The sequence below is a fragment of the Mus caroli genome, unplaced genomic scaffold (genome assembly GCF_978045245.1).
Source record: "Mus caroli unplaced genomic scaffold, Mus_caroli_1 scaffold_5, whole genome shotgun sequence".
Lineage (NCBI taxonomy): Eukaryota > Metazoa > Chordata > Mammalia > Rodentia > Muridae > Mus > Mus caroli.
Genome location: NW_028227260.1, coordinates 145,712,589 through 145,740,521, shown reverse-complemented (window position 1 = coordinate 145,740,521; position 27,933 = coordinate 145,712,589). Strand labels below are relative to the sequence as shown.

At 43.3% G+C, this 27,933-nt stretch overlaps 1 pseudogene; it reads right to left on the bottom strand.

Annotated features, from left to right (window-relative positions):
* Window positions 1-2,941: 2,941 nt before the first annotated feature.
* Window positions 2,942-3,760, bottom strand: LOC110287474 (mediator of RNA polymerase II transcription subunit 4 pseudogene; annotated as a pseudogene).
* Between the last annotated feature and the right edge of the window lie 24,173 nt (window positions 3,761-27,933).

The window sequence follows — 27,933 nt, the reverse complement described above, 5'->3', positions numbered from 1 at the left end:
CCCCAGTGCTAGGATTAGATGTATGCATCAACATGCTTGGCCTTAGTTATTTATTTATGTCTTTATTGTCTTATTTGTTGTCTGAACATGAAGAGCAGAGGACAAACTCGCAGGAGTTGATTCTTTTCACCCTTTAGGCCTTGAGATTAAACTCAGGTCATCAGGCTTGTGAGGCAAGCCCTTTTATTCACTGATCTCAACAGCCCCTATGCCAGAGTTAAACTACTCTGTGGGTTATCATATACTATGGGCCGGCCAACAGACTCTGGGCTCCAAGAAAGACAACCAGAGGAAAGAGCACAAATCAATAGTCTACTTTGCTTGGTGAAAACGGAACAAAACAACAAAACAAAGTCTGTTTTTGAGGGTCTTGCCAGGTCTGTGAACTCAATCCACTTCATGGTCAGTTGACTGTGAGCCACCCTGCCCAGAATCCAACCCAATCTCTGTCTCAATGTCCGTTTTCTCTTAGACAAGTTTCCTGTTGCTACTGTAACACAGGACCACAAGCAAGTGACTGAGAACAACACTTAGGGCTGCCTTTGAGTTTGGTTGGTTAGAGTCCTAACAGTAAGGGGCTGACCATGGTCTTTCTGCAGACTCTGGGGAACATCTGTTCTCAGCCACTGCTTGTGGTCTTATGTTACGGCAGCATTCTTTGGTTCATGTCTCTCTCCTCATCTTCAAAGCCAGAAACATAACATCTTCAAATTTCTTCCTAGCTCTCTCTCCCTTGTTTCTTTCTTCAGTGTTACCTCACCTTCCCTAACTATGAACATAGTCTAAGGTGAGTTCACCTTCGTGAGATTCTTGACTTAATCATCTATAAATTCCCTTTTGTCATATAATTAATAAGTGTACTCCAAGTTCTGGGATCACCACACACACCTCCTGTGTTGTTGTTTTTTTATTTTTTGTATTTGCTTTATTTTATGTATATTAATGTTTTGGCTGCATGTATGTATACCATGTGCATGCCTTGTGCTTGCAGGGGTCCAGAAAAGGGCACTGAGTCCCTTAGATATGTAGTTAGAGTGTTGGGAAATAAACCCAGATTCTCTATAAAAGCAACAATTGCTCTTAACTGCTGAGCCAACTCTCCAGCCCTGATGGTCAGTTTTAAATATCAACCTGCGGCAATTTGGAATCAACTGGGAAGAGAGTTCTCAACTGAGTAGTTGTCTTTATCAGGCTGGCCTGTGAACATGTCTGTGGATTGTCTTCATTGCTAATTGATGTAAGAAGGCCAGTCTACTATGGGCAGCACCATTCCCTGGACGATGGTCATGGGCTGTATAAAAAAGCTACCTAAGCATGAGTCTGTACTCCAGAAGGAGACTCCTTCATCATTCTTTCCATACTTCCTTGATTGACAGGTCATCAGTACTGCTGTGCGGAAGTGTGAACAGACCTGGGTTTGACTTCTCATGATGAATGGCAACTTGTTTTGGGGGAGAGAGGTGTTGAGACAGGGTTTCTCTGTATAACAACCCCAGCTGTCTTGGAACTCACTTTGTGGACCAAGCTGGCTTCAAACTCACAGAGATCTGCCTGTCTCTGCCTGAGTGTTGGGATTAAAGGCATGTGCCATCACTGCCTGGCTTTTGAACTGTAATTTGTAAGCTGAAAAAAACTTCAACCCCCATGTTGCTTTTGGTCACAGTGTTTGCTAGAGCAATAGAATGCAACTAGAATAGTTTCTTACTACCATAGCCCAACCTCTGGAGATAGGAAGGAGGGCATGGGAAAGCAGGCACTTGGTTGTGGCAGAGACCCTAACCAGCTCCTCGTGCCAATTCAGCTGAGGCCTGGCTGTTTCTGGTAGGTCGTACCACTGTAGCTGATTTGTGTTTGCTCTCCCAACACTACTGAACTGGACTGCTGGTATATTCACAAAATGTTTGTGAGTGGACAACTTTTATATTTATAATAAATCTTAAATAGTATAAAAACTAGGCAGTTGCCTACCCTCTATGTTGTTAAAATCTATTTTTATATCGGTAGTCCTGTTATTATTTGGGTTATTCTTTTTTTTTTAATGATCTCAGAGACTTGTCATTTTATTATATATACTGTATCATATATACCAGAATCTTATTTTATTATAAAAACATCTGTTTTTTTTCTCAGACAGGGTTTCTCTGTACTCCTAGAACTTGCTTTGTAGACAAAGTTGGCCCCAAACTCAGATCTGCCTACCTACCTCTGCCTCCTGAGTGCTGGATTAAAGGCATGTGCCACCATTGCCCAGTTCAAATTCAACCTGATTTAAATGTTTCATTCCTACACTGAAAGTGTACCTAAATTTAAAAAATATATTTTTAAAAAATTGAAAAGAATTAAATACAAACAAGACCAAATTTATGTGCCACCATTGCCTAGTTCAAATTCAACCTGATTTAAATGTTTCATTCCTACACTGAAAGTGTATCTAAATTTAAAAAATATATATTTTAAAAAATTGAAAAGAATTAAATACAAACAAGACCAAGTTTATTTACACAAATTACACTATTTACCACATATACATATTGAGTTGTCACTGTAATAACAGGTGACTTTACTTTCAAGTGAGCACTTCTGAAATATCACACAGAGAGAGAGCTCCACTGCCTGGTCTTATCTCTGTTATCCTGGTGGCTCAGCTCATTCTGTAGCTCAAGGCAGCTGGACACTCACAGCAGTCCCTCAGCCTCCCAGGTGCTGGGACTACTTTGTGAGCCACCACGTCTGGCTCAATGCTCTTTCTAAGTACGCTCCTTGAGTTGTGTGAGTTCCTCTTCAGTCTCATTCCAGAGCTGCTATGTACAACCAAACACTACAGTAATTCTGAATAATCCTCAAACATTTGTGTAACAGATAGAAAACCAGGGGCTCGGGCTCCTTAGGGGTCTGTGCTTTTCATTTCCTCCTCGACAGAACTCTGCATGCCACACCTTTCTCAGTCAGAATCACTACTGCTGCTCAAAGAATCTGTTGACATAACATCAACATCATCTTCATTTTCTTTGTTGTGCCCAGGAGGCTCCAACAGAAAGTCACTGCTGTGATTTGGTGGTAGCATGTTCACAGACATGTCATTCGACCGCCATGGCTACTGTGGAGGAGCAGGGACATCTGGCAGTCTACCTGCTGCAAGGGCATCGCCCGGGAGGTGACCATTCACACCACTGGTGGAAGGATTGTTCATCTGACCCAACAATCCACTTCTCATCTCTAAATCTGTTGGGTATGGCCTCCGAGGGTCTCCTGGAACCCAAGTCAGTGGAGCACAGACAGCATTGCTTGCACTAATCCTGTGTGCATATTTAATGATTTCTTCAGAGGAGATAGCACCTTTTCTTGCTGTCTCTATTGACTTGAGTTTCTCCTTTGCCTGGTAAACAGGATTTGTTGCCAGGATCTGCTCTGCCTCTTTCAGCTGCTTCTGCAGCTGCGGAATATCACTGTCTCTCTTCTCTACTTCTTTCTCTAAAGCCTGCATTTCATGGTGGACTTTTCCCTGATTAAGTGCTAATTTCATTAGTTCTTGGAAGTCCCCATCTCGGTGAATTAGCAACTCCAAGACCTGGTTTCCCTCTTCCAGCTGTAACAGCTTCTGATTTCTTGAAATTGCAAACATTTCTATAAGTTCTCTCGACAAGACCTCCAGCTCTTCCAGCACAGACAGAAGCCGCTCTCACGTACTGCCAAGGCTGGCCATTCCCGAAACGCCTCCCATCCGCTCTTTTTCCTTCTCACCACTTGAAGAAGCCACCATCACCCTGCTGACCACCAGCCATCCTATTTGGGCTGTTCTTAACTCTAATTGGCCAGTCTTCAGGGCCATGTTTTCTTGACTCTGAACCCATTGTGGCTTCTCCTTCCTCCTCCTGCTCTTCTTTTCCTCATGGTCCCCTCCAACCCCCAACCCCAAACTATTTGACATCTTATTAACAATCAAAAATAACTTAAGGCCAATTCTCTTTCATCTCTAAGACAACCAAGTCTTAGGGGCCCACACTTAATATTACAATAGATAATGAAGACCTAACTTTAACCCTTGTGTGTCAGCCACTATACCTCAAGAAGTTGATAATGCTCTGGGCAAAGGATCTAAAAATACTCACTGCTATTCTTGCTATGTTCTCCCTGGCTTTTGACCCATGGGCACTCTGACCTGAATGTGATGTTATGTATAGATTCAGGAGGCAGGAGGAATGCTGAACGTTCAAGGCCAGCCTATGTCACATAGAGAGTCCAAGCTGGCCAGAGCTACATAGGGAGATACTGTATCAAAACCCCAAACTAAAGCTGGAGAGAAGGATCAGTGGTTTAAGACCTCTAGATGTTCTTCCAGAGGATGAGGACTCAATTATCCAGCATTTACATGGCAGTTCACAGCCATGTAAAACTCCAGTTCCTGGGGGAATTTAACACCCTTTTCTGGCCTTCTCAAGCACCAGGCATGCACATGGTGCACAGACCAACACATAGGCATACACTTAAAATAAAATAAATAAACCTTAAAGAAACCAACGAAACAAAATAACAACAAATATGGTTCATCAAATTTCTGCACAACTATGGAAACAATCAATATAGTGAAGGAGAAGCCTCAGAATGGCAGAGACTCTGCCAGCTACACATCTGACAGGTGATCAGTATTCAGAATTCACAAAGAACTCAAACAAACAAAACCAGAGTCAAGGAAACAAATGACCCAATTTGAAAAATGGGCTAGGGATCTAAACAGAAAAACAAGTGTCTAAGAAATGGCTTGTTATTTTATTATTTATTTATTTACTTATAGAAATGTCTTTAAAATGTTCATCATTCCTAGCAATCATGAAATACAAGTCAAATGTTAAGATTTCATCTTGCCCCAGTCAGAATGGCAATGTTGAATAAAACAACTGACAACAAATGCAGGAGCGGCTGTGGGGAAATGGGAGCTCCTGTTCTCTCTTGGTTGCAGAGAAAATTTGATGCGGCCACTCTGGAAATCAGTGTGGAGAATCCTCAGAACTAAACCAAACCAAAACCCCTGAAGATAAGTCTGCTATATGACAGCCATGCTATGGTGGTGGTGCACACCTTTAATTCCAGCACTCCAGAGGCAGAGGCAGACAGATCTGAGTTCAAGGTCAGCCTGCTCGATGGAGTGAGTTCCAGGACAGCCAAGGCTACACAGAGAAACCACATCTCAGAGGAAATATATGATCCAGCCATTCCACTCTTTTGTATGTGTCCAAAGAATCCAATATCCTACTCCACAGATACTTGCTCAGTCATGTTCATGGCTGCTCTAAGTCACAATAACTGTGAAATGGAGACAACCAAGATATCCTTCAACTGATAAATGGGAAACAAAAACATGCTACATATACACTATGGAATAATATTCAGCTATACGGGAAAATGAAACAAAGACATTTCCAGGTAAATAGAAGCAATTCAGCCAGAGATTTATAGCCAGTGGGGTAACCCAGAGCCAGAAAGACAAATGCTTCATGTTCTTTCTCAGCTGCGGTTCATAGCTCCACAGTTTTAGACAGGAATATATAACTTGGAGTGTGTGATGGTTTGTATATGCTTGGCCTATGGAGTGGCACTGTTACAGGGTTTGGCCATGTAGGAATAGGTGAGGCTTTGTTGAAGTGTGTCACTGTGGGCATGGGCTTTAAGGCCCTCATCCTAGCAACCTGGAAGCCAGTCTCCTCCAGTTTGCCTTCAGAACAAGATGTAGAACTCTCAGCTTCTCCTGTCCCATGCCTGCCTGGGTGCTGCCATGCTACCGCCTTGATGGTAATGGACTGAACTTCTGAACCTGTAAGCCAGCCCCAGTTAAATGTGTAAGAGTTGCCATGGACATGGTGTCTGTTCACAGCAGTAAAATCCTAACTAAGATAGAGTGTAACCAGAAAAACCAGGAAAGACTAAAGGGACCATAGAGGAAGGGCTCAAGAGAGGAATAGCAGATGATATAAAGTGGGAAATGGAAAACTGGGAGGGGGCTCTACCTGAAGACAAGGGAGGAAGTCAATACAGGAGAAAGAGGGATGGGAGAAATGACAGCAAGTCTGTTTGATATACCTCAAGGAGTCTTATCTTGTATTTACCTAAAATCATACACAATACATACAAGTGTATGGACATACATGTTAAAGGAAGTAATAGCTAATAATCCTTCCCATGAGGACAATAGACTAACAAGAGAGAAATCTTTAGAATGGTTGGTTATGGTAGTCTAAGTGACTCCCAAAACAATATAGACTTGTTTGCCTCTCAAGAGGTTGAAGTTTAGTCCCTATTGCTGAAGATATCACATATATACTCAGGACACTGGACTCAGATTACTCAAGCTGGATCTAATCTGAAAGCCTTCTTTCTGTGGTCTAGTTTCCATAGTACAAGAAAATATTATGCATGTTGCCAAGGGGTGAAAGCAATTAATAGTCCTACCTAGCAGTGACACCTATGAACTACAATTACCAGTATGGGAGGATGTTTGTAAAGATGCAGTAAGTGACAGTCACATATTAGTGGTAACCAAGAGCTGTCTAATTGGAGCCCTCTGACAGGAGGGAAATGATGCATGGTTCTAGAAACTTAGCCAGCTTTCCGGGGCTAGTGATGTTATAGGTCTTTTTGTTCTCAATAACTTATTTATTTATGGCCTGATTTCAGCCACCTCCCTCCTTTCCTCCCAGTTCCACCATCACATCCCCTCCCCTACTCCCCCACCCCCCCTTTTTTTCCAGAAAAGGGGAGACCTCCTATGGGTACCAACCCACTCTGTTATATCAAGTTGAAGTAGGATAAGTGCATTCTCTCCCACTGGGGCCAGACAAGGCAGCCCAACTATGGGGAAGGGACCCAGAATTAGAGACAGCCCCCACATTAATTGTATTTAAATTTATTTACACAAACATAATATAACAAATATAAATAATTATGTTTAATTTATATAATTTAAATATAATTATTAAATAATTATATTTAATTTAATTAGGGAACTCACATGAAGAACAAGCTGCACATATGCTACATTTGTGTAGGTGGCCTAGGTCCAGCCCACACATGCTCTTTGGTGGGTGGTTCAGCCTCTGTGAGCCTACATGGGCCAAGGTTAGTTAACTCTGTAGGTCTTCTTGTGATGTCCTTCAAACCCCTCTGGCTTGCTCACTTCTATCCTCCACTCTTCCACAAGACTCCCTGAGCTCAGTCTGATGTTGTGGGTCTCAGCATCTGCCTCTATTCTCTTCTGGATGAAACCTCTCAGAAGACAGTTATGCTAGACTTCTGTCTGCAAGCATAGCAGGGTATAACATTAATAGTATCTGGGATTGGCTCTCTCACATGAGATGGGTCTCAAGTTGGAGCAGTCATTGGTTGGCTGTTCTCTCAATCTCCACTCCATCTTTATTCCTGTACATCTGTAGGCAAGACAGATTTTAGGTTGAAGGTTTTGTGGGTAGATTGATGTCCCCCTCTGTTCTCTGGAAGTCCTGCCTGGCCTCAGGAGGTGGTCACTTCAGTCTCCATATACACTCTGGTAGGAATCTCAGCTAGGTTACCCCATAGACTCACAGGATCCTCCCCTGTCTTAGGCCTCCAGCTAGTCCTAGAGATGCCCTCCCCCCAATTTTTCTTCTCACTCTGTCTTAGTCAGGGTTTCTATTCCTGCACAAACATCATGACCAAGAAACAAGTTGGGGAAGAAAGGGTTTATTCGGCTTACACTTCCATACTACTGTCCATCACCAAAGGAAGTCAGGACTGGAACTCAAGCAGGTCAGAAAGCAGGAGCTGATGCAGAGGCCATGGAGGGATGTTCTTTACTGGCTTGCCTCCCCTGACTTGCTCAGCCTACTCTCTTATAGAACCCAAGACTACCAGCCCAGGGATGGTCCCAGCCACAAGGGGCCTTTCCCCCTTGATCACTAATTGAGAAAATGCCTTACAGTTGGATCTCATGGAGGCATTTCCTCAACTGAAGCTCCTTTCTCTGTGATAACTCCAGCTGAGTCAAGTTGACACAAAAATAGCCAGTACACACTCCCAGCCCTTTCCTACTCCCCCTACCCACACATGATAGCCACTCCCTTTCCCTCCTCATCCCATCTCCTATCCAGTTTCCTCCAACCATCTACCTCCAATGACTATGTTTCCCCTTCTGATTGAGCTTCACACATCCTCCCTTGGGTCCTCCTTATTATCCAGTTTCTTTGGGTCTGTGGATTGCAGCATGGCTATCCTTCACTTTATGGCTAATGTCCAGTTATAAGTTAATACCATACATGATTTTCTGGGTCTGGGCTACCTCATTCAGGGTGATATTCTCAAGTTCCATTCATTTGCCTGTAAATTTCATGATGCCATTGAATAGTATAGCTGAATAACATTTCATTGTGTATCATATTTTCTTTATTCATTCTTCAGTTTGAGGATATCTAGGTTGTTTCCAGCTTCTGGCTATTATGAATAAAGCTGCTATGAACATAGTTGAGCAAGTGTCCCTGTGGGGTGGTGGTGCATCTTTAGGATATATGCCCAGGAATGGCATATCTAGGTCCTGGGGTAGAATTATTCCCATTTTTGTTGTTGAGAAGTTGCAAACTGATTTCCAAAGTGTTGTACAAGTTTGCAGTACCACTAGCAATGGAAGCATGTTCCCCTTGCTCCACATCCTTGCATAAAAAATCCTTTTCCAGCCCTTTACTCTGAGGTAATATCTATCTTTGTTGCTGAAGTGTGTTTCTTGTATGCAACAGAATGATGGATCCTATTTTCACACCCATTCTGTTAGCTTGCATCTTTTTATTGGGGAATTGAGTCCATTGATGTTGAGAAATATTGATGAGTAATGATTGTTAATTCCTGTTATTTTGATGGTGGTGGTGGTGGTGGTGTGTGTATTTGTGTGTGCTTCTCTTCTTTTCTTTTTGCTTTTATCAGATTATTTATTTCCTGTGTTTTCTTGGATGTAATTATCCTTCTTCGGTTGGAGTTATCCTTCTAGTATTTTCTGTTGGACTGGATGTGTGGATAAATATTGTTTGAATTTGGATTTGTCTTGAAATACCTTGTTTTCTCCATCTATGGTGACTGAGAGTTTTGCTGGGTATAGAAATCTAGGTTGGCATCTGTGGTTTTTTTAGAGGCTATAAGGCATCTGTCCAGGCCCTTCTAGATTTTAGAGTCTCTGTTAAGAAGTTGGGTGTAATCCTGATAGGTCTGCCTTTTTACCTTGCAGCTTTTAATATTCTTTTTTTTTCTGCAGATTTATCATTTTACTTACTTTGTGGCAGGAGGATTTTCTTTTCTTGTCCAATCTAATTGGTATTCTGTAAGCTTCTTGAATATTTATAGGCATCACTTTCTTTAGGTTGGGGAAATTTTCTTGGGCCTTGGAGCTCAGACTCTTCACCTTCTATTCCTATTATTCTTAGGTTAGGTCTTTTCATAATGTCCCATATGTCTTTGATGATTTTTGTTAGGAATTGTTTAGATTTAACATTTCCTTTGGTTTTGCAGTTTCTTCTATTGTATCTCCTACACCTGAGATTCTCTCTTCTATCTCCTGTATTCTGTTGGTGATGCTTAAGTCTGTAGTTCCCATTCTTTTTCCTTGGTTTTCCATCTCCAGGATTTCCTCAATTTGTATTTTATTGCTTCTATTTCCCTTTTCAGGTCTTGAGCATTTTAGTAATTTCCTTCACCTGTTTAATTGTATTTTTCCTGTGTTTCTTTAAGGGATTAATTCATTTCCTCTTTAACAACCTCTATCATCTTTATAAGATTGGATTTAAGATGATTTTCCTGTGCTTCCATTGTGTTAGGATATCCAGGGCTTGCTGTAGTAGGCAAGTTTTGCCATAGACATGCCATAGTGCTATAGCTTTTGTTGACTGTGTTCTTATGCTGGCCTTTAGCCATCTGGTTGTCCCTGGATGGTACTGGTGTAGCAGGTCTCAGTAAGGGGGTCTAACCTGGATGTTCCCAGGGTAGTAGTCCTTGGGTGGGCATCCTTGAGCTTGACAATGGTACTCAGGTGACAGTGCATGTCTCAGGGCAGCTGAGTATGCCCCAGGGAATTAGGGTAGGAAGGGATCTAACCTGGCTATTCCTGGTGTATCAGGCCTGGCAGATCTGTGGCTGGACAATGGAGTTGGACGGACAGGGGATTGGGTGAGGGTCAGGGGTGGGGTGTAGTGAAGATCTAACCTGGATGTTCCTGGTGCAGCAGGCCTGGTGAACATGGTCAGGGTCATGGCCAGACTACGGAGCTGGGGGTTGGGGGACACAGCACTGAATCTTTCAGTTTTTGTTTTTTGTTTTTGTTTTTTCAAGATAAGGTTTCTCTGTGTAGTCCTGGCTGTCCTGGAACTCACTCTGTAAACCAGGCTGGCCAGGCAGATTCACCTGCATCTGCTCCCCACCCCAAGTGCTAGAATTAAAGGTGTGCACCACCCCCCAGTGTAGTTATGAATCTTAGAGGCACATCTAATACTGCTGCTTTGCTAGACCAGCATAATTCCTAACTACATTTTAAATCTTATCCTTATATGAACAGAGAACCATAGCTACCACCCCTCATCAAAGGAGCTTCTTTTACAGCAAATGAAGTCCATCACAGGAAACTTCAGCTGGACACAATGGGTAAATCAATGAGATCATGGGGAGCCCAGCCTTAATGGATACATTTACATGATGGTTCCTGCATCTGTGGCTCAGGGAACTTCAGGAGGAAAGGGTCTAAGGGCCAGGATGCAAAAAAAAAAAAAAAAAAAAAAAAAAGAAAGAAAGAAAGAAAGAAAGGAAAAGCTGTGCTGTGACATGACCTCTCCTAGAAATGGCTGCATAAACAAGATCTGAACAAAGGCAGTATCAGTAGACATGGTAACATAGAAGTGGGAAAATGTCATGGGATCATAACTCTGAACAAGGAATTATAGGTAACTGATGACTACTGAGAGAGAGGGAATGCTAGTCTCTCCCAGGGATGCACCTCTTAATTGACTGTCCGATACAAAGTGGCCAGATCTGAAACCATATACATACACAACAAAAACAGACTCAGCACACTGTACTTACATATTTGTGCATGCACACACACACACACACTATTTTAGTTGGGGAAGAAAAGACTATCAAACTGTAAGTGGAGAGACATGGAAGGAGTTGGAGGGATGGTCTAGAGGGAGGAACAGGAAGGGAGAAAGTAATTTAACTATGTTTTAACTAAAATGTATACATAAATAATTTATGTATTTATATATTTGTGTCCTTTTGTATTTATGTGTGTATGTATTTATTTAAGACATGGTCTAATGTATCCCAGGCTAGCCTCAAACAGGCTATATAGCCAAGACTGGCTTTGAACTTTGATCCTTGTGCCTTCACCTTTCAACTGCTGGGATTACAAGTGTGTGGCATGGCACCCTTCTGGTGATTGAACCCAGGACTGTCCCGGTCTCCGCAGTCCTCACCGCCCGTGGAGACAGGAACGACATGGACACCAAGTCGGGTTCACACAGCAACTTTACTTCAGGCTTTTTCTTTTACAGCTCTCTTCCCCAGCAGCTTCTTCTTAGGGCAAGGGCTAAACTACTCCTATTACAACAGCTTCTCTTCTACTACTTCTACTCACAGCAAGGGCTAAAACTACTCCTATTCTACTACTGGCTTCTACCTAGGGCAAGGGCTAAACCACTCCTATTACAACAGCTTCTCTTATTCTACTTCTACTCACGGCAAGGGCTAAAACTATATTCCTATTACAACAGTTTCTCTTCTACTACTTCTACTCATGACAAGGGCTAAAACTACTCCTATTACAACACTTGCACCGACTCACCTCCTTCCAGCTCCACCCCACCTCATCCAATCAGAATTCACACACGCTCCAGGCGACAGGTCCTGATCACGAGGAACAGTCCAGCCTGGCAGGCAGCCTATGCATGCAGCCTTACTGTGCATGCTCAGGCAAGGCAGTAAACAAGTGGGCTTCACGGGGCCTGCAGCCGCACCTGCTTTCCGCACAGGACCATGTGTTTGCTAGACGAGCATCAACTACTGAGCTACAACCCTCACCCCAGATCTTGGATTTTAGGTGGACAGAGTGGTATGTGTACCTACAATCTCGGCACTCAGTTGAAACAGGACGAATGCCAAGGATTTTAGGCTAGTTTGGGCTGCATAGTGAGTTCCAGGTGAGCCAAGGCTGCACAGTATGATTCACAGTCTCTATACTCCTGTATTAGTCAGGGTCCTCTAGAGTCACAGAACTTATGGGTAGTCTCTATATAGTAAAGGAATTTATTGATGGCTTACAGTCTACAGTCCAACTCCCAACAATGGTCAGCAGCAGCTGGGAATGGAAGTCCAAGGATCTAGCAGTTGCTCAGTCCCACACAGCAAGCAGGGGAAGGAGAGAGAGAGAACCTTCCTTCTTCCAATGTCCTTATATGGTCTCCAGCAGAAGGTGTAGCCCAGATTAAAGCTGTGTGCTACCACACCTTTAATCTCAGATGATCTTGAATTTGGAGATCTCCCTGTCTTAATCTTCTGGAATCCATAGCCACTATGCCTCAAGATCTCCAGACTAAGATCCAGGCCAGAAATTTCCATTTCCCAGCCTCCAGATTAGGGTCACTGGTGAGCCTTCCAATTCTGGATTGTAGGTCTTTCCATATATAGTCAAGTTGACAACTAGGAATAGCCACTACAATTCCTTACCTGGAAAAGATTCAGACCAACCTCACCAACAAACTCCAACAGATCTTGGCATCTATGGGGGAAAGAATGATTTGCAGTGAGCAAACCAGCCTATGAAATCAGAACTGATCAGATAGCCAAAACATATGACAGGCATCTGGACATCTGGAAAACGTCTGCATGAACTGTGTAGCTGCAACAGAAGCAAGATAACTGGACATTTGAAGAACCCTATCTGCTAGTTGTTGGTGGTGCATGGCTTTAATCCCAGTACTCCAGAGGCAGAGGCAGAGGCAGAGGCAGAGGCAGAGGCAGAGGCAGAGGCAGAGGCAGAGGCAGAGGCAGAGGCAGAGGCAGAGGCAGAGGCAGAGGCAGAGGCAGAGGCAGAGGCAGAGGCAGAGGCAGAGGCAGAGGCAGAGGCAGGTAGATCTCTGAGTTTGAGGCCAGATTGCTCTACAGAGAGAGTTGTAGGACAGCAATGGATACACAGAGAACCCTGTCTAGAAAAACAAACAGATCCAAATAGAACCATATCAAGGTTTTCTGAGTGCCAAAGACATCAAGAGAAAGTCCTTGTGGGTTGTGAGGGAAGGTTTGATGAAACGAAAAGCCAAAACTCAAATTAAACAGACACAGCAGAACAAAACAAAGCATGACTACATGAATCATTATAAGCTGAATATCTTCATATCCACAAGGAATGTCAACAATGAATCTCAGGCCAGCAAGATGACTCAGTGGGCATTTGCCCCAAAGCCCAATTACCTGGGTTCAATTCCTGTGGTCCATATGGTGGAGGGAGAGGACAGATTTCCACACATTGTCCTCTCACTTTCTTCTGCGTGGGTCCTGTGGTACCCATTCATGCCCACAGAAGAAATAAAATGTAACTTTTTTTAAAGATAAGTACCTGGGTGGGGGGCGGGGGGGGGGAGCTGAAGGAATGGCTCACCAGTTAAGGCCACTTGCTTTGGCAGAAGACCCTGGTTTGGTTCCCAGCACACACATGGCTGTTCACAGCCAGCTCCTAGCTCTGGCTCCGAGGGAACGCCCCTCCCCCAATAAGAAAGAAAGAAAACAAAAGAAAATCTCTGTTTGCATCTTCCCCACTTATATTCCCATCAGATTCACTCATGGGGTGGACTGGCTAGTTTTGTGTTTCCACTTGACACAGGCTGGAGTTATCATAGAGAAAGGAGCTTCAGTTGGGGAAATGCCTCCATGAGATCCAGCTGTGGGGCATTTTCTCAATTAGTGATCAAGGGGGAGGGTCCCTTGTGGGTGGTACCATCTCTGGGCTGGTAGTCTTGGATTCTATAAGAAAGCAAGCTGAGCAAGCCAGTGGAAGCAAGCCAGTAAAGAACATCCCTTCATGGCCTCTGCATCAGCTCCTGCTTCCTGACCTGCTTGAGTTCCAGTCCTGACTTCCTTTGGTGATGAACAGCGATGTGGAAATGTAAACTGAATAAACCCTTTCCTCCCCAACTGCTTCTTGGTTTGTTCAGGAATAGAAACCCTGCCTAAGACATGGGGACTGCCTTACAGCTACTTGTGACTCTATCTCTGGGACATCCAATGCCCTCTTTTGGTCTTTATGGGAATCTGGACACATAAGGCATTCATCCACACAATCAGATAAATAAAAATAATAAAGACTAGTCTCCAAAAGATAGAAATGTCTGTTACCTCACTCAGGAACTCTCATGCTTGCCATCTTCATCACTGTCCTTCCTCCTCCATAAGGATTCAGGATGTCAGCTTTGACAGTAATCATAAAACTATGTCTTATCACTCAACTGCCCACCCTTACCTCCTTAGCTTGCCTTTAATTTTTTTTTTTTATTGGTTTGAGGGACTGGAGAGGTGGCTTAGTGGTTAAGAGAACTCTTTGCTCTTGTAAAGGACTCTGATTCCCAGTGTGTCACTGAGGGCGGGCTTTGAAGTTTCAAATACTCAAGCCAGGCCCAGTGTCACTCTCTCTTTTTGTTCTCTGTAGATCCAGATGTAGGACTCTTGGCTTTTTCTCCAGCAACACAGCTGACTGCCTGCTTCCATTCTTCCCACCATGTTGATAATGGACTGAACCTTTGAACCTGTAAGCCAGCCCTAATGAAATGTTTTCCTTTATAAGAGTTACCTGGGTCTTGGTGTTTCTTCACAACATTAGAACTTTGGCTAAGTCAGACCCAACAGTCTCATATATTTGAATGTTTAGTTATCAGGAAGTGGCACTACTTGAGATACTTGAGAAGAAAAGGAGGTAAGGCTATGTTGGAGTAGGTTTGACTTTATTGGAGGAGGTGTGTCACTACGGCTTGGCCTTTGAGGTGGCAGAAGCTCAAGTCTGGTCAGTGTGTCATTGTTACTTCCTGCTGCTTGCGGATCTCAGCTCCTTCTCCATCACCATGTCTACCTGCACGCTGCCATGCTTCCTACCACATTGGTAATGGACTAAACCTCTGAAACTGCAAGTCAACCCCAATTAGATGCTTTCTTTTTAAAGAGTTGCTGAGATTATGATGTCTCTTCACAGCAACAGAACAGTAACTAGGATAGCTTGTAAACTGTCAAAGATACGTTACAGAAGTTAATCAGCAGTCACCTTATAAGTGATCAAATTTTTTAATATGCTCAGAGCCATGCTTATAGTCTTGCTAAGTACAAATGCCATTTACAAGGATAAATGTTAGCCTTCTGTATATGTTGTCAGGGTAACAACAACAAAAACAACAAAAAACAAATAAAGTTTGTTTAAAATCAGATATACTTAATATAGTAGATGATGGCCCACAAACCCCTAAGAGAGATCTGCTGAATATGACATTTAAGGTGATTAATCAAAAGGCTTCTTTTGATACACATAGGAGCTTCTGGTAGCAGCAGCTGAGGCTATTTCCAAAGATGACAAGCACCAATAGACTATACCTGGAGCTTAATTGTAGTGAGAATTTTGATTTCTTAAAACAACAACAACAACAAAACACTCTTAGTTAGGGTTTTACTACTGTGAACAGACACCATGACCAAGGCAACTCTATAAGAACAACATTAATTGGGTCTGGCTTACAGGTTCAGTCCATTATCATCAAGGTGGGAGCATGGCAACAACACCTAGGCAGGCATGCTGCAGGAGGAGCTGTGAGTTCTACATCTTGTTCTGAAGGCAAACAGGAGAAGACTGGCATCCCCAGGCAGCTAGGAAGAGGGTCTCCAAGCCCACACTCACAGTGACACACTTCCTCCAACAAAGCCACACCTCCTAATAGTGCCACTCCCTGGGCCATGCATATTCAAAACACCACAAACACAGAAATATTATGGGATTATGTTTTAATCCCAGGTATGGGGATATGGGGCTGCTTCACAACAGCTGACTGTGCTCTATCAGGGGCATAATTTTGCCAGCTGCAGATAGTTTCTGCGAGTGTATGATGTTTTGGAATTCTGGACACTTTTCAGAGGATGTATAAATGCTAGAGCCCCATAGAAGGGGCTGCTTGGCTGTTTGGCCGGTTGGTGGTTGGATGCTGTTGGTTGCAGGTTGTCATACACAAAGAGGTGAGAAGAAGAAATTAGCTATCCTGATGGTGAAGATCAAACTTGCCCTAAGGAACTCAATGCCCCTAATCAGCAGGAAGCTGTCTAACAATATCGTCACACCCTTTCCTACCCCTGACTTTGAAGATTTCCCCCCCTTCTCTCTCCTCTATTCTTCTTTCTATCCTACCTAATGTTAGGGGGTTGAGAGGGAGAAAGTAAAGAGATAGAAAAGAGCAGAAGGAGAAGGAACCCACAAAGTAGCCAAAAGTTCTGATACACTTAACTTCAAGTGTAGTAATGCTGATCACTAGGCAAAGAACTGTCCCTTGCCTTGTTATCCCTGCCAGGGCCCTGCCCAAATTGTGGACACTGTTGGGTTGACAGCTCTACTCTGCCTCATCAAGGTATATCAGTATCCACAAGTTTCTCTTCCATAGGAAAAATCTCTATGACCTTCTGGGTCTGGCCGTCGAAGGCTGATGCTCTTCTGTATAACACTTGGAAACTGATGACCTCTGCTCCCAACAAAGCCATTGAGATCACCATAGAGAATCCCTGTCAGGCTGCTCAGGTAGTGGGTAAATCTGTGTCATTTTAATTGATACAGAGGCCGTTCGGTTTCTAACTCCTGCTCAATTTTACCCTTCTCAGATCTCTGTGGTGGCATTGATGGCAAGCCCTAGCTTTATCCAGTTAGGGGTCACAAGCAGACCTTAGCCAGCTCCTCTCTGCCATGGCTGCAGATGTCCAGTCACTCTGAGAGAAACTGCAGCTGCCATCTCCAAGACGACTGGAGCTGGATCAAGCCAGTCAAGCTGCCCATGCAGGTGCAGCACCCTGACTGGCAAGCAGATCTTGGCAGATAAGCAGCGCAAGGGCTGCAAAGTTTGACTCTCCAAAGAGGAAGGCATGCTGTTCTTCTGGCATGGCAACATGGATAACATCATCCAGTATTCCCCACTGTAGCTCTCAGCTTTGCCTTCAAGGGTAAGTTTAAGCAGGAATTCCTGGGTAGCATGAAAAACAAAACAAAAACAACAAAACCAAACCACCCAGTTCTGGAGGTATTTCTCCTACAGTCAGCTCCCCAGAAGGGCTGCTGGTATGACCTTCCAGTGCCTCATCTACCTGCTAGATTTCACCCAGACCATGGCCAATCAGGACAAGTGTGGCTGAGTGTGAGTTGGAGGGCTTTGTGGGGACTGCTGAAGATCAATACATCAGACAGAATCTGTAGCCCATGCTAAGGCTTCAACATGTTGGTTCTGGGTATCATTATCTACTGTGCTGCTAACTTCAGCACACTGCCAAGTGTGGCATGTTTCTGGACCCCAAGAACATGCATATTGTGGTACAGATGATAGTGCAGGGAGGAATGGAGACATGCTATACAGTGGCTGGAAAGGAGTGGACAGCACTGTGGATTGCTAGAGAAAGGTCTTCAAGAATGAATACAGAAAGCCTTTCTTCAAGGGATGTGGTTCAAAATCCTGTATGACTTGGGTGGGACCTTTTGTGCTCATTGTTTATGAGGAATTCAAAAAAGTCATCTAAGCTTTCCCTTCTGCCGACAGTACCATGAGAGCCCATAGAATGCTCACAGTGAGGGGCTCCTGACTTTCTCTGTCCTGCCCAGAGAAAGCATCTCAAGAGGGGCTAATTGTGAATCATGCTGAGCTACCCTGTCCTATGGAGAGTCTATGGTATCACTTTGGGTCCATAGGCCTATTGGTAGACCTAAAGTCCAGATGCTTATAGGACCAGCCTTATGTCTAAGTTTTAATTTAATCAAATGAATCATGTACTTCAGTTTGTTATGAAAACACTAGCTCCTCTGTGACAGGTTAAAATTACAATTATGATTGGTGGTAGGGCCAGGCAGTGGTGGCCCATGCCTTTAATCCCAGCACTGGGAGGCAGAGGCAAGCAGATTTCTGAGTTGGAGACCAGCCTGGTCTACAGAGTGAGTTCCAGGACAGCCAGGGATACACAGAAACCCTGTCTCAAAAAAAAAAAAAAAAAAAAAAAACCAACCCCCCCCCAAAAAAAAAAAGATTGGTGGTAGGCCTTTTGCTGGGAAATAAAACAGGGTCTGGTATGGGACAGGGAATAAAGGAGCTGGAGAATGGGGAGATGATTTGTGAATGCTGTCTTTTGGATATGATACAGATAATGCACACACGAACTCACAACAGCTGTGGTCTCCTGCACAAGATTAGCATAACATAAAGCCAGTCAAAATTCCAGCATGGACAAGGGATGGGCTCCTTCCTGAGGCCCACACCCTTAGTTGAGGAGCTTTGAGCAGTTGATGGATGATGGGGGAGAAAGAATCCACCCTTCTTTGGAAATGTGGCTGCTAGTAGGGTGCCCATGTCCCAGTGATGACTCCATACCCATTCAAACATGGTCATATGTAATTGAACCCAAGGACACATTGATAGTAATACTACTAAAAAAAGGGACATGAAATTGAAGTTGGGAGGGAGATGGGTTGTTGGGTCCTGGGCAAAGTTGGAGGAGGGAGTTGGGGTGGATAAGATAAAAATACGTTGTAAACATGTATGAAATTTTCAAAGAATACATGAAAGTATATTTTGTTAAGTCAGTTGCTTTTTAATATACCAGCCTAAAGCAAGTGAAGGTTAAAATTTTAAGGCCATTCATCTTATCATAATTAATGAAATATATATATATATATATATATATATTTAGCAATATATATATATATATATATATATATATATATATATATGAAATTCTGGTGAGTGAAATTAAAAGAAGATCTAGATAAATGTATAAAAATCTCTTTTGGCCAGGTATCACACCTCTAATCCAGCACTACAGAGGCACAGGCAATGTTGCATCTCTGAATTTGAGGCTAGCTTGAACTATATAGTAAATTCCAGGCCAGTCCGGTATACATAAAGAGACCCTGTTTCATAGAAGAACACAGCTCCAGTTCGCACTGCCAAGTGCTCTCCTTCTTTTAGCTTGTTTGTCTAAGATAAGGTCTTACTCCGTAGCCTACCTAGTATGGCCTGGAGCTCACTGTGTAGAGCACAATCATGGCAATCCTTCTGCTTCAGCCTCCGGAGACTGTCAGCTGTAGCGATCCATTTCTTGTGGCTTCTCCATGTTTTTCTGTCTTCTATCAGGTGATTTTGCCTACAAAAAGGAAGAAGAATGACAAAGTGGGCCACTTCACCAATTCACAGCTTTTTGAGAGTGGGTGCATATTTAGTTGTCAATCCCCATGGTGGCATCTGCCTCTTTATCCTGGTCTCTGGGCTCTCATCCTGACCAGTTTCCTTCCTCAAACTTCTTCCCCCAATTCCCTCATCCCACACCCCTACACCAGGCAGGACCAGGAAACATCTAACTTTGGCTTCATGCTCAGTTCTGGCAAGCTTCCCCGAAGTTGTAAAAGAAGCCAGGTCCTCATCAAAGAGTACCCAGAGCCTGCTTGAGACTTGTCTTTCTACAAAAGACCTGTTTCTGCCTGCACTGCCACCACTTCTGGGAAGTTCCTCCAAAAGGGCCTCAGTTGGCATGATGCAACACAGTCCTAAATACTTAGAAGGCTAAGGCAGGGTGATCACTCGAGCCCAGGAGCCCAAGGCCAGTCAATGGCTTGTTTAGTGTGGAGGTTCTTTGTGGAAGGTTTCCTTCCCTTCCATGAGTCCAGAACATGGCGTGGTGGTTTGGGTGAGAATGGCCCCTATAGGCTCATGTATTTGAATGCTTATTTCATAGCTGGTGGAACTGTTTGGGGGAGGATTAGGAGGTATATCACTAGAGGTAGGCTTTGAGACTTCAAAAGCTCACAGTAGATCCAGTTTCTCTTCTCTGATCTCAACTTTCTGATATGATGGAAGCTCTCAGCTACTGCTCCAGTGCCTTGCCTGCCTGTCTGCTGCTATGCTCTCTGTTATGATGGTCATGAACACCTTCTGAAACTGTAAGCAAGTCCCCCCCCCCCCAGTGAAATCCTTTCTTCTCAAAGTTACCTCAGTCTCTTCACAGCAATAGAAAAGTAAGGCAGGCAGATTTCTGAGTTTGAGGCTAGCCTGGTCTACAGAGTGAGTTCTAAGACAGCCAGGACTACACAGAGAAACTTTGTCTTGAAAAACAAAAACAAAAACAGGAAAGAAAAGAAAGGAAAGAAAAGAAAAGAAAAGAAAGTATAAAGTAAGCCACATGGGTAGGGCTACTCCAGGTGTTCCAAAGGAAAAGATGTTCCATGCTTTAGAGGTTGCTACATGGCACAAGATTATGTATAGAAAATTGCACAGGCATGTCTGCCACATTGGATTCCAGTGGTCACATAGTCCCAAACTATGATTTTCTTGAGACAGACACTCTTGTAACTGATATTCAGACTTCAGGGAAAAGCCAGGCATGGTGGCTCATGCCTGTAATCCCAGCACTCAAGAGGCTGAGGCCAGAGGAATACTGAAAGTACAGGGCCAGCCTGGACTCCAGGGTGAGAAGCTTTCTCAAGAAAACAAAACAAATGAACTTCAGGAAAATGTGGGGTTCTTTTTTTTGTTGTTGTTGTTTTTGTACAGCATTTGTCTAATGCTCTCAAAGTAAGTAAGAGGCAGTTCCTTATTGGTTCTGTGAGGTTTGGTTGCCTCTGTAGATCTTGGCGGTAACCATTACTTTGAAGTGCTGGGAAGATAGGAGCTTAGGAAAAAGGAAAATCAAACCCTTCTTTTTAAATAGCATGTGTCTTAGGGCTTCTAGTGCTCTGATAAAGTCCACCACCAAAAGCAACTTGGGGAGGAAAGAGTTTGTTTGGTTTACACTTCCACATCATAGTCTACTGAAGGAAGTCAGGGTTAGAGAGAATATCTTCTATATCGTATGGATGCATCACCTGTCAATTAAAAAACCTACGGCCTATAGGAAAGGGTAGAGTAGAAGGTGGGACATCTGGGAGGCAGAAAGTGTTCTGGGATAGAGCCAGGTGTAGAAGAGTCACCCAGGAAGATGTGATGAGATGGGAGCATGGTACCTGAGCACAAGTAATCAGCCACAGGGCAGAATTTAGATCATTTTAAATTATCATCCAGTCAGAGAGAGCCTAGCTATTTGGCCAATGTATTTGTAAATATATTTTGAGTATGAGTCTTATTTTCTGGGAGCATGGGGATGTGAGAAAGAACCAGTTATAATTTCCATATCAGGAAGGAAGAATTCAGGGCAGGAACCTGAAGGCAGGAACTGTAGCAGAGACCACAGAAGAATGCCAGTTACTGGCTTGCTCCCTGTGGCTTGATCAGCTTCCTTTCTTATACTGCCGAGGACCACTTGTCAGTGGTGATCCCACTCACCGTGTACTGGGCTTTCCCACTCTTCAATCGTTAATCAAGAAAATGAGGGCTGGTGAGATGGCTCAGTGGGTAAGAGCACCCGACTGCTCTTCCGAAGGTCCAGAGTTCAAATCCCAGCAACCACATGGTGGCTCACAACCATCCGTAACCGAGATCTGGTGCCCTCTTCTGGAGTGTCTGAAGATAGCTACAGTGAACTTACATATAATAAATAAATAAATCTTTAAAAAAAAAAAAGAAAAAAAAAGAAAGAAAAAAGAAAGAAAATGACCTACAGGCTTGCCTATAGGCTAATTTGATGGGGCCATTTTCTCAGTTCAGGTGCCGTTGTTGTGGAATAGCCACAAGAGAAGACTACTCAGACATGGGTTTAAGCCAATAGAAAGTCTTTATCTGCCAGTCAGGAACTACACTGGAGTGTTTAGGATCCCAGTGTGGCACTGAGCCTTTCTCATGTGTGCTCTTTCTTTTTCTTTTTCTTTTTCTCTTTCTCTTTCTCTTTCTCTTTCTCTTTCTCTTTCTCTTTCTCTTTCTCTTTCTCTTTCTCTTTCTCTTTCTTTCTTTCTTTCTTTCTTTCTTTTTTTTTTTTTTTTTTTTGGTTTTTCAAGACAGGATCTCTCTGTGTAGCCCTGGCTGTCCTGGAACCCACTCTGTAGATCAGGCTGGCTTCAAACTCAGAAATCCGCCTGCCTCTGCCTCCCAGGTGCTGGGATTAAAGCGTGTTCCACCACTGCCTGGTTCAGGTGTGCTTTTAAGCACAAAAACCATATCCACAGGTTGAGAATTGCTGTGTTAAGGTTTGAGGGCCTACTAAGGCAGTGGTTCTCAGCTTACGGGGTGTGAATCTTTTGGGGTCAAATGATCCTTCCACAGGGGTCACTTAAGACCATCAGAAAACCCATACATTTACATTACAATTCATAACAGTAGCAAAATTGCAGTTATGAAGTGGGAAAGGCAGAGGTGGTACACAACTTTAATCTCAGTACTCAGGAGGCAGAGGCAGGCAGATCTCTGTGAGTTTGAGGCCGGCCTGGTCTATAGAGTGAGTTCTAGGACAGGCAGGGCTACACAGAGAGAAAAAAAATGAAGCACAATGAAAATAATGTTATGGTTGGAGGTCAGCACATCATGAGAAACTGTATTAGAGGGTTGAAGTATTAGGAAGGTTGAGAACCACTGTTAAGGTATGGGGCTCTGGTCCACTGTCTTCCTAGATAACCCGAGCTTGTAGCGGCTGGAGATATGATTTAATTCTCAACATTAACATCAGGCAGTTCACAAACTAGCACAGCATGAATTCCTATCATTCCCAGGCAATCAAATCTTATTTACAGTCTGTGAGGACTGGGAAAGACCTTGACCTGATGTTTTGAGATGGAAGGCAGCATAGAATAAAAGCTCAACAACACTTGCTAATTCACGACTGCTTTATTTATTTATCTATTTATTTAAATTCAAGGCTTGGAGTTACCATCCTATTTGGAGAATGCCATTTCCTTTGATCATGATTTCCCCCTCTGCTGCTTTCTATTATGAGCACGAACGGTTACATTCTTAATGACCTTCCATTGCTTGTTGACCGTAGTAGCCTGCAATTGGAATGGTGCAATATCAGGAATCTCTCTCTCCCTTTTCTTTTTGTTCTGGTGTGTGTGTGTATGTGTAGGTCTTATGCATTCCACGCTAGCCTTAAACTTACCATGCAATGAAGGATGGCTCCTGACTGTCCTGTCTCTACTTCTCAAGTGCTGGGATTACAGGCTCACATCTTTATTATATCACACTAGGATCTTCTGCCTCTTCTATTTTCTCTTTACATTTTTCTGTTGTTTCCAAATCTTCTACTTTTCTCCCTGTCCTGATTTTCCTTTTTGTGTGTTCTGGAAAAAATCTCTAAGGGCAAGTTTCTGTTGTTGGACAAAATGAGACTTTTCTTGGCTAAGGGTTTGAGTCATATAAACTCTAATGAATTGATTCACTCAATAGCTATTTACCAAGTGCTTGCTAGGTGCCTGGCAGGACTCCAGGAGTTGGGATCACACAGGAACACATCCATTCTCTGAATCAGAACCACAGAAATGGTAAATTTGGGGGCTGAGGAGATGGCTCAGTTCCTAGCACCAACATGAGACAGCTCACAACTCCCTGTGATTCTAACTACAGAGGAGCCCAAACTCTGTTCTGTCTTCTACAGGCATTGCACTCATGAGCACGTACACACACACACACACAACACACACACACACAGGTAAAATCTTAAACAAATAAGCAAATGCACATAACACCAGTAGAGATGTTGCTCATGGTTAGAACACTTGCCTAGCATCCTCAAGGCCCTGGGTTCCATCCTCAGCACCAAATGAAATGTACTATACAGAGAACTGTAGGATGAAGGCATATGGCTGAGGATAGAGAATGAAGTGAGGCCTGATTTAAGAAATGGATTGAAATCTGATTGATTTGTCTTGTATCTAAGTCTTACTACCCAAGAAATGATTTTAACATTTCACATATAAACCTATACAGCAAGCTATATTTTAAATGGATGTACTTGATAATAATTGCAATGAAATAGATTTGTATGCATGTGCGCATGTGTGTGTATTGTGATGGATGGAACCCAGGGTTCCTTTTATGTTAGTAGTAGAGCAAGAGCAAGTGCCCCACCACTGAGTTACATCCCAGCCCCCACATAGAATAGTTTTTAGGTGTTTTTTTGGGTGCTATATGAATAAATACTTAAGTTTGAAATTGTATTTTAAAGCTGGGCATGATGGCAAAGGCCTGTAATTCCAGCATTTGGGAGGCTGAGGTAGGAGGATGGTGATTCGGGGGGAAGCCTGAACTACATAGCAAGACCTTGTCTACTATTTTTTTTTTTTTTTTGAGACAGTGTCTCACTATGAAGCCTTGGCTGGCCTGGATCTTGAAGCAGACCAGGCTGGCTTTGAAGTCATGGAGATCCACCTGGCTCTGCTTCTCAAGTACTAGGATTAAAGGTCTATGATACCATTCCTGGCCATTTAAAAAACACTATTTATTTATTTTTAGTTTATTTATTATTCATGCAGTGTGTGTGTGTGTGTGTGTGTGTGTATGTGACAAAATACAGGAGTCAGTTCTTTTTCACCATGTAGGTTCTAGGAATTGACCTCTTGGTGGCAAGCAGTACCCAGTGAGCCACCTTACCCACCTGAGCGTGGCCTTTTTAATCTGTCCATCTTGTACATAGTGTTTGAGAAGGGAATAACATTGTAGTACATTTTGTTTTGCTTGCTTGGTTTTTGGTTTTGGCCTTGACCTTGAGATGTGGCTAAGGATGACCTTGAATTTCCGATTCTCCTGCATTTTATTTTCACCAAGTGCGGTGGATTGAACCAGGAGGACATGCTGTCTAGGGAAGCATTGTACCGACTTCCTCACATCCCTATAGCCGCTCATTTGCTTTTTAGGTAAGATCTCAGGTAGCCTAGGCTGGCCTCACATATACACCCAAGGATGAATTTTACTTTTTAACCTGCCCACCTCTACCTCCTGGGTGCTGGGATTAAAGGCATGCCCTACCACACCCAGTTTATGTGGAGCAGTGAATTGAACTTAGGACATCACAGATACTAGGCAGTTTCTCTACTAACTGAGCTATGATTCCAGTCTCCCAAAAATCTTTGGGTTTGGTTTGTTAGCACTAAGATTTAGTAAGGTGATCAGTAATACACACAGTGAGGCTTGCCCCTAGTACTCTTGATGCATAAAGTCTGGATATTTTTCCAATCTGTGAGCAATGACATTAAGAAATAGCTGGCCAGGCAGATGCTGTAGACCAGCTAATAGGCTGTCACTGTCACATGACCAAGCACAACAGCCAATTGGAGAACCATTTTTGTCTGGAATTTGACTGTGAATTTCAATTCCTGGCCTTTGGCCACTGTGTTTTCACTGTATGCCATAAAGGAAAGGAATTTGCCAGCTTCATTTAGGCCTGATTCAAATAGCCCTCTTACCTCCTGGCCAGCTCCTTGTCTTGACCAACTTCATATTCTACTCTTAAAAATACACTGCTCAGGTGTCTGGAGGCCCCATTGGTGTCCCTCAAGGTCACCCTGGGCCAGCTCTCTCAGTTAGACTTGGAGTCATTTGCCCAGCGTTAGAACTTCAGTCAGCTTAGACATCCGTGCTTGAGAGATGCCACTTTAACTAACGTGGATGTCAAGCCTATGAGAGATTGCTTAAAGCATGTTGCAGCTAACCTGCAGACTCTGGACTTAGAAGACTGTAGGATGGATAATTCTCACCTCAGGACCCTTCTTCCTGCCCTGATCAAGTGCACCCAGCTTACTAGCATCAATTTGTATGACAATGACATCTCCAAGAATGTCCTGGAGAACTTTCTGCACCACACTACCGGTCTGAGCCAGCTGACCACAGAAAAATATCCTGCCCTATCAGAGGTCTATAATGAGTTGAAATATGTTGAAGTAGAGATATTTTCTCAGCTTTGTGTTGAACTCATGGACAAACTCACAGATGTAAACAGCCTGATTCAGTCTGCCTTGGTTCCTGTTATTCCGTCTGCCTTGGTTCCTGTTATTCCGTCTGCCTTGGTTCCTGTTATTCAGTCTGCCTTGGTCCCTGTTATTCCGTCTGCTTTGGTTCCTGTTATTCAGTCTGCCTTGGTTCCTGTTATTCAGTCTGCTTTGGTTCCTATTCCTGTTCTGACTGTGATGATCTTTTTTTATACGAAGATGGGGATGTCATACTTTGTGCCAGGAGTAACAACAGGCATAGTCCTTGGGGTATTAAGAAATTCCTAGGGACTGGTCTCTCATCCAGAGAACCCAAAACACATGGCTTTGGACATTTTTCCAATGTGATGAAAATGGTCCAAACTCCTGTCAGGACTGACTCGTCACTGGCTTTCTCCTATCTATGAAATTATGGTCAGATCCTGAAAACCTGATATTCTCTCTCATGTGCTTCTCAGTCATTAGTTGGTCCTCAAGATCCTAGTCAGATCAGTTCTTTGTACACAGTGATGGAGGACTATGACGTCGTCTAACCTTGTTTCACCTGAGCCCTCAATGTGCAGTGAAGCTATTCTGACATTCCCCCTTCTGCATCTGCCTGGTGGGTGGGTAATATGTAAAGTCTTCAAAGTAGCAATGTATGCAAAGCCAAATCTTGAGGAAGGGAGTTTTGATGAATAAGTACCAGATTGCAATCCAGGGCAGTCAGGCTAGTAGGAGTTGTCTGGGTATCAAAGAGAGCTGAAACAGAAGAAAACAATGAAGAACAAAGGACTGGGGCCTCAGCCACCTTTTTAAATTCTTTTTCTTTCTAACGATTCATTGTAGTTTAGACTGGCATTGAATGCCTCATCCTCTTTCCTCTACTTACAGATTAATGAGGTTGCTGATAGAAAACCTTCAAGACCAGCTTGTAGACCGCCTGACTATGAGACCCTATTTGTTCTTCAGGATACCCAACCTCTGATTAGCCTCTTGCACAATAAGGACTCTAGTAGTCTCTGTCCTCTAAAGGAATTGCCAGCCCCTAGAAACTGCATAATAGATGTGCCTGAGTCTACCCATTATGTTCCCTTGCATCTATATAATCAGGTGTCAATAAAGAATGTACCAAAAAAATTCACTTATTTCGTGTGTGTGTGTGTGTGAGAGAGAGAGAGAGAGACAGAGACAGAGACACAGAGAGACAGAGACTGAGAGACAGAGGACGTGTGCATACACATTATGGCAGGCATGTGAAGCTCAGAGGATAATGTTACAGGAGTGGGTTCCTTTCTTTCATTGTTTTTTTTTTTTTGAAAAAGATTTTATTATTTTTTGAAATTGTGTTTGTGTGTGTGTCTGTGTGTGTGTTTTTGTGTGTGTATGCCACATGTGCAGGTGCCAGAAGAGGGCATCTGATCCTGTAGAGCTCAATTTATAGGAGGTTATGAGCCTCTTGACCTTTATTTTTGAGGCAAGGTCTCTTGTTTCTGTCATTGCTCTGTGTACTTTAGACTGACTTGCCTACAGCTGTCTGGATGATTCTGCCCCTGCCTCCCATCTTGTAATAGGAGTGTTTTTTTTTTTTTTTTACGTGGGGTTTCAGGGATTGAATTTAGGTCCTCAGGCTGTTGAGGCAAGCAATTTTACCTACCAAGTCATCTTTTTAGCCCCCAACTTCATATTGTTGTGCTTCTTCTGTACCTGGATGTGCATGCCTAGAGTATCCACAGCTGAGATCTCATCACAGGGTTGCTGGCTCCCCAGGATGCACACAGAGAACTTTGAGCAGAGAGTGGACTTAAGCTTGATGGTACCCGAGAAGCTCTTTTCTCCCTGATAGT